Below are 12083 nucleotides of genomic sequence, written 5' to 3' on the forward strand. Positions count from 1 at the left end.
AAAAAATTCCCCTGAGGCATCAAATGTGCATTGAAAGATGTTCTCAATTACAGTTCAAGTGCAACTGTTTAATGAATAAAAGGGAAAAATAAGCATTTTATATGCTTATATGTTGAGTTTTGCATGTGTTTTGTCTGTAACTTTTAGGGAATAAAAAAATATATAAGTATATGTATAGTAAGACTTAAAGTCCAAACAAAACATTTGATTAAAATTGATTTAAGTCCAACTACTAATAAAAATACTACTAAATACTGAACAAAAAAAAAATGCTGAGCATTTACTTTGTTTTCTCAGCTTCCACTAGATGTCACCCTGATTCTGTGTAATCTAAAATAGATTTATGAGGAGAATCTTTAAAGCCTTTAACCCCTTTAAAAAACAGATATACAGTCAAATCTGTATCACAAATTAAGTGATAAAGAAAATGTAATTTTTGTATTCAAATGAAGGAGACTAACTGAAACAATATTAAGAAGCAACAGAATGATGCTTCATGACTCAAAAATGTGCTTTTTTCCATGTTCATTTAAATCAATGTGTGAACATTACTTGTTTTCATTCACTTTTTGGTTTTATTAATTTTCACAAAATTATTTGTGAGAGCTTGAAATGATGAATTAATGAAATACAGTGGGGCAAAAAGGTATTTAGTCAGCCACCAATTGTGCAAGTTCTCCCAGTTAAAAAGATGAGAGGCCTGGACTTTTATTTGTAGGTATAACTCAACTATGAAAGACAAAATAAGAAAGAAACAAAAACAAAACAAAACAGAAAATTACATTGTCTGATTTTTCAAGAAATTAATTGTAAAATTACAGGCCTCCCTCATCTTTTTAAGTGCAGAACATGCAATTGATGGCTGACTAAATACCTTTTTGCCCATGTAGACATTCTTATCAAGTGTTTTTTTCTTTTTTTTAATTTGTTGTCAAACTAATTCAGTTAAAGAACTTGCAAGTAACATTTGACTGAGATCAAATGTTTTTAGACATTCTTCTCTCCATGGTGTGTTGAGACTTAACTTTGGGGAAGTCACTGACAAACAGGCAGTGGGATGAAGTCAAGGAAGCCAAGAGGAAATGTTTGACCTTCCTGTAGTGTCTGAGGACAAAACTCTGCCACCTCTGCGCCACTGACTCACTGAGGCAGAGCGTGAGACAGGCTGAGGAAGACCACCCAGTCAGAGTGCAGGAGAAAAGGGGATGAGAGACCAGGACACGAAGAAGAAGAGCCTGAGGAATAAAAACTGGTAAAAAATGTAAATGATGCCCGTCAACATTTTAAGTGAATGTTAACTAAATCATTTTATGTTCCCCATTGAAGAAAATAGCAAAAATATGACTCAAAAGGATAATTTTAACATTTTTTGGCTATTTGACTGAAACTTTAAGAAGACGAGGGTTTAGGAAAGGGAAAAACTATTTACATTTACACTAAAGCTTTTTACTGGAAGTAGATTTACTTGAAATAAAAATCTATAATTGAAATACCCTGTGTCAGATACCATCAGAATCAAACTTGTGTTTGATTTGCACTTACCTTTAAAGTGGTCATTACAAATGAGGGGAGATTTGGATGGCAGCCATTTTTGCTCTCGCTAAGGACGTCAGCATGTTTAGAAACAAATCTGCAACTATCTTCTCACTGTAGCCCTTAGTTGAGCAACTGTGTTGAATTCATTTGGGGTTCAAATCTCAGGCTTGACAGTTGAGCCTTTTGGCAAGACACCCAACCCCAGATTGTCCTCAATTGTTAGTTTCCTGTAAATCCCTTTGGGTTGGAGAGTCTGCTAAAAAAAATAAAAGTAAATACACAGGACAACTAAAAACATTAAACTGTTTGTCACACTGCATTTTAGACAAGTTATAGTAGGATGATATATTTATTAGAATGGCTTAAAAATAACAAAATGTATTTTTACCTGAGTGAATTCAATAGCACAAAGTGTCAAGTGACAAGATTCATAGCAGTTAGTTTCATTAAGGTTTAACAGGAGCTGGTAGGTGAATCAGACAAAAGGCAGGAGGTATCCAGGTAAATCTTCCTAGAAACAAGGCGAGCAGGTTTTTCAAGAAAGTATTAAACTTAAACGCAGATGTGAGTCTAATCCCACAGTTTAAATGATGGACTGTGAGAATTGTCTGAGGGGCCAGTCTATAAAGCAGGGAAGAAGAAGGATTTGATGGGTTTCTGGTGTCAGAATTCATTTTTTTTAGTAAACAAGAAGAACCGTCAGATGATGGTAGAAGAGGAACAAAAAAACAAAAGCAAAAATCTACCAATTCATGACAAAATATGTAGAAGTGCTTTTGGATTTGGTAAATGCCCAGCTAATAGTTCTGCACTTGCAAGGGAATGCTCATTTAACAGTGGTAACACTACCTCTGATAGAAACACTTCACTAAAAACAACAAAGACCATCCCCTCCAACAACAGAAAAAGAAAATCGAGGCTACACTGTGGTGCTCACACCAGTGGAATCGCCTTGAGCCAGACGAGAGCCATGTGCTGAGTTGACAATAATGGAAATGCAACATTAATATACAAGTCTCAAACTACGTTCACACTGGCAATGTTTAAAAAAAAAAAACCTCACTGTGGTCCTTAAATGCGCTTCATGCACATTGGACTGTCGCTGCCTGACACTATTGCATGTACAAGCAGTTGGAAGGGGCTTGGTGCAAAATGTCGAAGCCGTGCGAATCTTGTGATACTTGCTCCAGGTTTTTTCTTTCACAGCTCTATTCCAATATATAAATGAGCGGCAGTGGCTCAGGTGGTTGAGGAGGTCATCCAATGATCGAAAGGTCGGCGGTTCAATCCCTGTCCCCCCCCCCCCAGTCAATTGTTGTTATGTCCTTGGGTTAGACACCTCACACCTCACCCTCCCTGCCTCAAGTGTGGCTCCACTGGTCTGTGAATGTGCATGAATGTCCCGGCGATGGTCAGAGGGACCGTAGGCATGAACTGGCAGCAGTGCCTCTACAATCACCAACTATGAATGAGGAGTGAATGAATCATGGTCACACTGTAAGCACTTTGAGCGTCTGGAAAAGCACAGATAAATCTAATCCATTATTATTTATAAAAGACTGTGTCATTTACCTCAAGCCGGGCACAAACAGCAATTATTATTTTCTCCTCCACGATACATATTCAAACGGTTGGCACTTCCGTGAATTAAAAAGGATACCACAGATACGTCCCTACCAAATCAGAGTCCCTGATTGGTCAAAGTTCAACTGGTTTCATCTTCAAAGCATGTTTAATAGCTGTGTTTTGTACATAGAGCTCAAAAACAGACGTATAAACTTGCCTAGCAACACATTAACGCGAGGTTTGAACATACACGCAATTACGTGCATTTACATCGACTTTTCATTGAAAGTGATCGCTTGAACGGATGTTGCTGTGGGCACTTGAACGTAGCATCACTCCATGGTCCTAATGGTTACAATTGCACACAATGACCCAGAAAATAATCCTACCCATATTCATTCTACAGAGATTAAAAACATTTCACTTTTTGTGGTCCCAGTAAGATCAGCTAATTTCCCGTTTAAAAGATCTGAATCTATGAACTATAAATCTATAACTATTCCAAGTTCCTTACTGACAACAGTCATCCTGTCATGGTGCCTCTGTCAGACTCCTCCCCCTGCTCTCTCTGGACGTGACCAGCTGACTCCACTCATCTCATCAACCGCCGCGTCTTAAGGAGATCCACCCAGTTTTCAACGCCAGTTCGTTGTTCCTCAACGGTGCTTAGTCTGGTCAACTCTAGTATCTTGTTTCATGTTTATCTGCCTCTCGCAAATCTTGCTACACCTTGCCTACAGGATTACTCGTCCACGGGTACTCACCTGGGGCCTCATTTATAAAGGTTGCGTACGCACAAAAGAAGGCGTACGCCACTCTCTACGCAATAGTTGAGATTTCTAAAAAGCAAACTTGACGGGAAAATGTGCGGTCCTTCACGCAAGCTCTGACCCAGGCGTACGCACAAAAACGGGTGAAATGAGAAACGGCGACGCCGTCGGCAGATGGAAGAAACACGTGAAAGTGAAAATGACAATACTGCCTCTCATAAATAACATGAAGACTTCACAAAGCAAGTCTTACAATTTACAGCCTACACGAACACCCGTTTGATCCATCAGCAGTGAAACAAACAAAAAAATATAACGAAAATTACAACAGAAATTCAAATGAACACTTATTTGCAAAAAGAAAAGTGAAATATGTTCTGCAATATTGGCATTTTGTGCAATTCATCCTCACAAATAATATAGTTAACAGAACGAAATAATGTACAAAACTGATATTCTCGTCAATGTGTCCGTCTGGTGGAGCAGATAAAGGTGCAATTAGACAGATAGATGGATAGATAGAGAGAGAGAGATGCATTAATTGTCCACTGGGGAAAGTTGTTTTCAAAGTAAAACATTTCTTCATAAGCCACGGAATTATGGTATTCATGCATATGCCTTTAGTTTGTTTTATTTTTGATAAAACCATGTAAGGCGTATGTCTCAACCATTCAGAAAGCAACAAGAAATTACATTTGCACTGAACAATTTCCCTTTTCCACGTCGATCATTACCGACATCTGTAGCTTGTCAGATGCAATTAAATGGAGGGAAATAAAATGCCCCATCACAATGCGTAATGACGCACAATGGCTGATCTTGGGCTCCTAGAAGATGAGGCAAATGGTAGAATTCGGAGTGAACGCCTCAGTCACCACTCCACTTAAAAGGGATTCCCCAACAATTGCCGCCAGTCTCTCATCAAGAGGCAGACACCCTCTGGCGATGTAGCGCTAGACGTTTTTTTGCCTCGACTTCGATGTCCGACCATTTCTTTTTTATTTCGGCCACGGTCCGAGGTTGTGAGGCTACAGCATTTACGGCGTCTGCCACCGTTTGCCACTCACGTGCCTTTTTGGCATTAGTAATGCCCACACTGTGCCCTCCAAACAACACTTTTCTCTTCTTTTCCACCTCGCCAACGATAACTTCTTCTTCACATTGAGTGAAGTTACGTTTTTTTTTCATTTCCTCTCTGTGTTTGCCATGGTTTCGCAATCAATGAATATTCATTTGTGGGCGTTTCACGGACTATTTATGGGCAACTATGGGCGTGTCATGAGGCAGCAAAAGCTGCGCTGCATTTAGAATTGGTTGTGATTTATTAAGGGAAAGATGTGTAGGATGTGCGTGCGCACGGTTTTATAAATCCAAATATTTCTGTGCGTATGCACGTCCTATGTTTCATCCGTACGCCACTTCTGACGCAAATCCTACGCAAAGTTTTATAAATGAGGCCCCTGGTCACTGAAGTCTTCCCTGGTTTCACGTCCCGCCGCCTGCAACTGCCTTGCTGTTCTGGAAACCTCCTGCTGAAACCCTCCAGCCACGCCTCACCTTCAAGCCAAGGATTCGATCTCATTCCTCCGGATTCAAACTTACAAGCCTACAAACTATATTCCTTACCAGCTATTAAATATCTCATACTTACCTCTCTCACCTCCTCGGTTTTCTTCCGGGTTCCAGCATCTGGGTCTGTCAAGCTAAAACATACCATGACACATCCTCTCCATTCCCTCTTCTTTTAACAGAACAGTATTCTCAGTGGCAGGTTGCCATTAATCCAAAAACTCAAAGTTATTTGTTTTGTCACTCATTCTGACAGACAGCTTTTGGAAAAAAGCTATAATCGCCCCAAACTGCCAAATGCACCCCTGAGACACTGTTTACAATAAAAACCTGAAAATACATTCAGTGCCATTTCCCCAATCACAAGTTACACCATACGCTGATTGCAGTTGATACCTTTATATTATTGTTGCCACTATACATGTGCCTGTAAAATCTAGTGACAATAAAACTCACTGATGCTGATTCTGTGCCAGATTATTTTACCTCATACTTATTTGGATTTTTTTTTACATTTTATACATGTGTTCTACAGTCTGTCCCAAATACAAGCAGATTAAATTATGACAGATTTTGCAATGTGCAAATTATTGTCACTAAACACTATGTATGGTCAAATATCTGACATAATACTAACCACGATACTGATTATTCCTCAGTCACTTTCATAATTCATTTGAATTTTTCTGCATGCAACCCTGAAGGTAAAACTGACTGAGTTTTGTCCCTGAGACGTGGATCGACATCTATTCAGGCGCTGTAAGTCAGGAAAGGTGAGTTTTTGTCGCTGCCTTTATCTTCATTATGCAGACCATAGCCTTGGCCATTGATCCTTGGATACGACATGTGCATCTCTGAATGTCTGTATGTAACTCTGAATAACAAAAAATTGTCTTTCAGCTGAGCACACAAAGCTGATCTTCTGTCTAGCCAGAGAATGGTCTGACATCTGAATATAAGCAGGTACACACACAGAATTGTTGTCTTTTATCTGAAACACTGAAACTTCAATGATCTTCAGAAAAATGAGCTGTTCTCCGTTTTGAACAGAAAAGGGGATATGTGAGAAAACTGCTTTGAATCTAAGAGGGAAGAAAAGGACAAAGGCTTTGAGAAGAAAAAAGTAAAGATATCTGGCACAGAGGCAGCATTCTGATAAGTGTAGCATAAGTCTGAATAGTGATTGTCAATTCCATCCATCCTGCTGCTCCTCTTCTGCTGAAGTGAGGCATCACAGCAAGAGTACTCCAGTATTAGATTAAAAAAAGGATATGCCTGTGCTCCTCTTACTCTTATCTTCATCAATCCTATCATAACTTTATTTAACACCCAAAATATAGTATACAGTATCGGGATCAAAATCTCTGACATCACCGGAAGAATCCTGACAGGGAAAAAGGAGGCTAAAGTCCAACATCCTGCACATCAGTACTACACGAGGGTGTGTCTTCTTTCACTTCCACACTTCCCTCCTTTCCGCTCTCATGCTGCCCTCTTTTTTTTTTCCCTTGCCTTCTCATGCTGCCCTCTCCACCGATGTCACACAACAACACATTAAGCGCACTGCACCATAGGGCGCTCCGTACATTTTGGAGAAATGCGCCTTGTAGTCGTGAAAATATGACAATTCAAAAATGTCTATCCAGCAACATCCACACGCCTGTCCTCTAAAGAAATGTTAAATAAAATTAAAAACCTACGGTAATAATATTTAACACTGATCTGTTACACAATCAATATCCCCAAAGACACTCCAAGTTGATATAAATTAATTATCACTGAAATTTTTTTTGGTAAACTAGACTACCTATGATTTTTAAGACGTAACATTTCAGTAAATAGAATTTTTTTGTTTTTTGTGAAACCAGCCCCTAGTGGTAATTTGTGGGTCTGCAGCATTTTGAAACTTTTGGGAGGGAATCAGGGGTGTCAGAATCCAGGCCTCGATGGCCGGCCCTCAAGGTCTGGAGTTTGAAGCAAAATGTGAAAGCCCTAACACATACACAGTGTTGCAAATGCTCCAAACAATTCTGAAAGACCCATTTCAACTCAATGCAGAGACTTTTGTTTGTCCTTGATCTACTAAATTGGTTTGTAGAGTTTTTTTAGCACTTATTCACTGAAGTGCACAAAGATGTGTGATTTGCACTGGTACACAACACTGACAACACCCTCATAACAAACTCCATATAGATGGAGCAGGATGTTTACACTTCAAGAACAGTTTATTTCATAAAACGCACAGGATTAAATGCCCAAAGATGTTCAAGGTACAGCTTTAACATACAAAGTTGCTATGTGGTTTACATCACAAAACTGATAAAACCCTAAATGTATTAAGGTCTGGACCTGCTAATGATCAGTTAAGTGGTTCATATCTACTAAAATTTAAAAAAAGTAAAAGTGGCATTTGGTATTTCAGTTTTATTTGACCTCGTCCCCTGCCTTGGCCCACAAGTGGCCGGGAGAGGCTCCGGCAGCCCCGTGACCCCGAAAGGGACAAAACAGAATAGAAAAAAATGAATTGACCTCTTTTTGTCCTAAATAATAACTGAAAAGTTAGTTAAAGTCTGCTGGTCTAGATCTTTTTTTTAACAGATCATGGTCATTTACAACACAAATGTACACAAATGAAGAGGCAGTACTTTGGTAATGGATTAATATTTTTTGGCTGCTATAAAGCTTGTTACTTTGTCCAAATTATTTAATTCACTATTTCAAAAGAACCACTTAATACTAATGCCATTGTGATTTTTTTTCAAAGTGAAATTAAAAAAAAAGCTAAGAAAGTCAAACTTTTTATTTTCACTGCAATAATTTTAACAGCAGTTCTTAAAGAACCAAGAAAACAGAAGAGTAGTTTTGCTTAGGCAGGATGAAAACAAAGTTTGCCTTTAAGTTCAGATGTTGCAGTGGTCAAGCTTTTTTTCTGAAAATCCGAGTGTGATTTCATCCATGTGAAGCAAACAGCATTAGAATGAAGAACCATCCCTCCGAGGGGTTCATCCAGCTCTGCAGAGAAACTGACAGAGCTGAGGGGTAAATTATGGTTGCCGAAAGGCTCATTGCATTATTAAGGCTGTGGCTGTTCAGCAATGTTCTGAGGCTCTAAGGTGAAAACACTTCTCATTCAAAAAAACCACATCAGATGACTTTAAGCTTTTAATGTAAAACATAAAACACAAGAGTGGAAAACCTATTGAGACTAAAATGACAACAGGACAACTCAACACTGTAACCTCCACTGTTGGAAGAGTTGGTTGTTGTTTACATCCTATTGATATGGGAAAGCCTTTAATCCTCTTCTAGAAATGTTTTTTTTTTATTCTTTTTTTCACTTTTCTGCTAGTTTTATAGTTCACCATCCTAAACTTTTCTGATCGATCGGGGAGAATTAAAGAAACATGAGCTTTTGAAAAATGTTGCTACTCTTCACTGATGTGAACTCTAAATAAATAAATGAATATATAAGTAAATAAATAAATAAAGCCAGACTACAATTTCTTGTTCATGTTTTTGTCCTAAAGCTGCCTCAGATCTGCTGCAGTAAGCAGAAGTTAGCTTACGGTTTCAGTTTTGTTTTTGTACATTTTAATGTGTTTAGTCAGCTTTGATATACTAAATAGACTGGGATTGGGAAGGAAAAGTTAACAACTATTTTTTTTTAAGATAACAATAGATAAGAATAATTGCTATAAATTTCATCGAATTTAAAACCCCACTCCGATCATTTTTTGATCAATTGTAAAAGCGTTCCCAGAGGTCTTGTGCTTACGATTGTTCTGTTTTTAGCCAAATTCAAAAACCTTTGTAGTTTTCTAGGACATAGTTTCTGCAGAACGGCAGGAGTTCATTAAGAAATGTTCCTCTCAGTCGTGAGCGGGATTGTTGGAATTGAGTAAGCCTGCACATCACCAGTGCAACAAAAATGGCGAGCAATAACTGAGCTATCCAGGCGTACAGATTTGAGCCAGACGTCAGCTCGGAAAAGGAAAAACAAAGACGTACATGTTCTAGTTGTCTGCAAGCAGATGCATCAGAATAAAGTGGAGGACGGCTTCCCTTTGTTTACGTCACATCTACATCTTTTTGTCTATTCTTGTTTCACAATGATTTGAATAAAGAAATACTCAAAAAATGCCATTTAAAATTCAATTTTCAGCAGAAGTTCATGTTATCAGACTCAAACAATCTGCTGGTCCATCATGTGGATCACATTGGATCAACTTCTCAATGTCACCTTTAATATGTTATTGTTGACTTTATAAAATTAGATTAAATGATAGTTAGGATATAATTTTTTGATATGTGGTGAATTCTTGCAGACTCAAACAGATTAAAGTCCTTGTTATGAGAGATTTGTGAGACAAAAACTACAACAATATGAGTGCAAGATGTGCAAAGAAAGAGCAGACACAAAAGTGAACACGACATGAAAAGGTCAATTTTATTTACATAAGGTGACCCAAATATTGGAGTAAAGGAAATAAGTTTTTTAAAAGAAAAAAAGCTCATAAAATCAATCCCAATAAGTAGCTTAGAACTTGTCTCTCTCTAAATATTTAACATTCCAATAAATATCCAATGTGTTTCACTTTACTGAAGCCTGTTATTGCATCATTTGTCAGAGTGGGTCACCAGATTGTTCCCTAATGACAGTTTGTGCACCTGTTCTCCCCATTTGCTCATTAGCCCCTTAAAATGTATCAAATGCCGCTTGGGTCCCAGCTAGGGTTTTTTCCCCCTCTTGAGTTAAAATGAAAATAAAACATCAACCATGTGTTCAATGAACAATAAAGCATTTTCCTGAAGAAAACAAACAAACATATTTTTTAAATTATCGTCAGTACAACATTCTCACTGAACAGTGGGTTGAGAGTTAAGCTGGTGGGGGATATGATCAGTTTTGTCCAATCACTAACGCTGAACGAAAGTGTAAAACAAATTTTATTGTAAAACATTTTACACATCTTACCTGTTAGTGTAGGACCCAAAATCCAGGAAAGCAGGCTTGTGGTGAAAACTTAAAGGGTTAATGAATAAACTTCAACTTGAACAAACTGCAAAACGACAGAAAAATAAAAGTGTGAAAAACAGATGACCTGACAAGAATAAACTAAAAACTAGACACATACTAGGAGGGAGAATGATTAACTTGAATTAGAACAGCTGCGATAATTAGAGATTGAACCCGGAGTGTCTGTTACATGAGAGCAGAACAAGAACTGAGAAAATAGAACAGAAAATTAACCAAACTAAAGGGCACAATCATTACGTCACCAGGCTTAGACAAAATGAGATCAATTGCATTATTGCTGCAGAAATGTTCTTCCTCTTTTTTGTTACAGTTATGTATATAAGTTAAGGGCTATATCCTATGATTACATTTAGAACAGTAACAGTGCACCACTGAGGATCCTGCACCATTCTAACAACTCAATAATCAATGTTGGTGTTATGACAACTATACATGAGATAAACGCAAAACCCATCAGGGCAAAGGTTTAGAGAAACCCGTTTATTGGATTTAAACTGTTTTTTCCCAAAGAAATTAGAAATTTGTTGTAATAAAAAAGAAAAATCCTTTTAAATTGTTGTGAATCAAATTGCTGCAAAGTCACTCGGTTTGAATTAATGAGCTTTTGTGATGTCACAACAGCCCAGGAGTGCATACGCATTGCACCAGCTCTCTGATCTGCCCTGTCCAGCGTGCACATCCGCTCAGGTGAGGGAGAAGAGAAGACGGCACATTGCTGCATTCCCTGCACACATTTTAAGGGCCTCCAAGGCTGGATTTTGTTGTTGGTCGCATGTATTTGAAATTAAATCTAAAGTTGAAGTCCTATTAGCTGTCACGTCTAGGAGCATAAAATGTGTTCTCCACATTTGTGTTCTCTCTTCCGCATTAACCAGAGTAAAAACAAAAACAAGAATAAAATCGGGACCTTTTTTAATATTGCCTGGATAAAAAAATAAGATAAATATCATAAAGTTCAGGAGGCCCGAGCAGCTGCAGAGCAGAGAAGAGCTCTGAATGGCGTGAGAACGAGAGTCAGAAGTTTTTCAATGGGGGACTTCAAGATGTGAACGACCGGAGCTCCTCTGTGGTTTGGTCCACACAAACCCTCAAACTACAAAAACAGAGTGGTCCATGTTTGCATCTTCTGCAGCAGACAGATAGTTTGTCTCTATTTGATCTTCAAATGTCAGCAAAGCCATGCGGACATCGCTTAAATATGTCATCTCTCTGACTTGCACACCGCAGAGCGGGTCTCGAGGAATATGAGTCGATTTCAGCCAATGAGCGTTTAGATCCCGCCCACTTTCACTGATTGACAGACAGACTCATTCTCCTGAAAAAGCTCTTCATGAAATAAATAAGTCATTCTGAAAAACAGCAATAAGTGAAATAAAAACAAAGGTACTTTCGAAAATATTGATTTTGAAATCCAAGGTTCTGAAAAAAGACGTAGAATTATAATAATATTCAACATGATTAAAAATGAATATTTTAAAATGCTGTTTTAAAATAATGAACAGGTTTTTAAAGCAAAATGAGATATACTGATACAATACAATGGCTAATTTAAAATCTGTGTGCAGGTTTTTTACAATTTCATGATCTTTTTATATAATTATGAG

The sequence above is a fragment of the Oryzias latipes genome, chromosome 5 (assembly GCF_002234675.1).
Source record: "Oryzias latipes chromosome 5, ASM223467v1".
Taxonomy (NCBI): Eukaryota; Metazoa; Chordata; class Actinopteri; order Beloniformes; family Adrianichthyidae; genus Oryzias; species Oryzias latipes.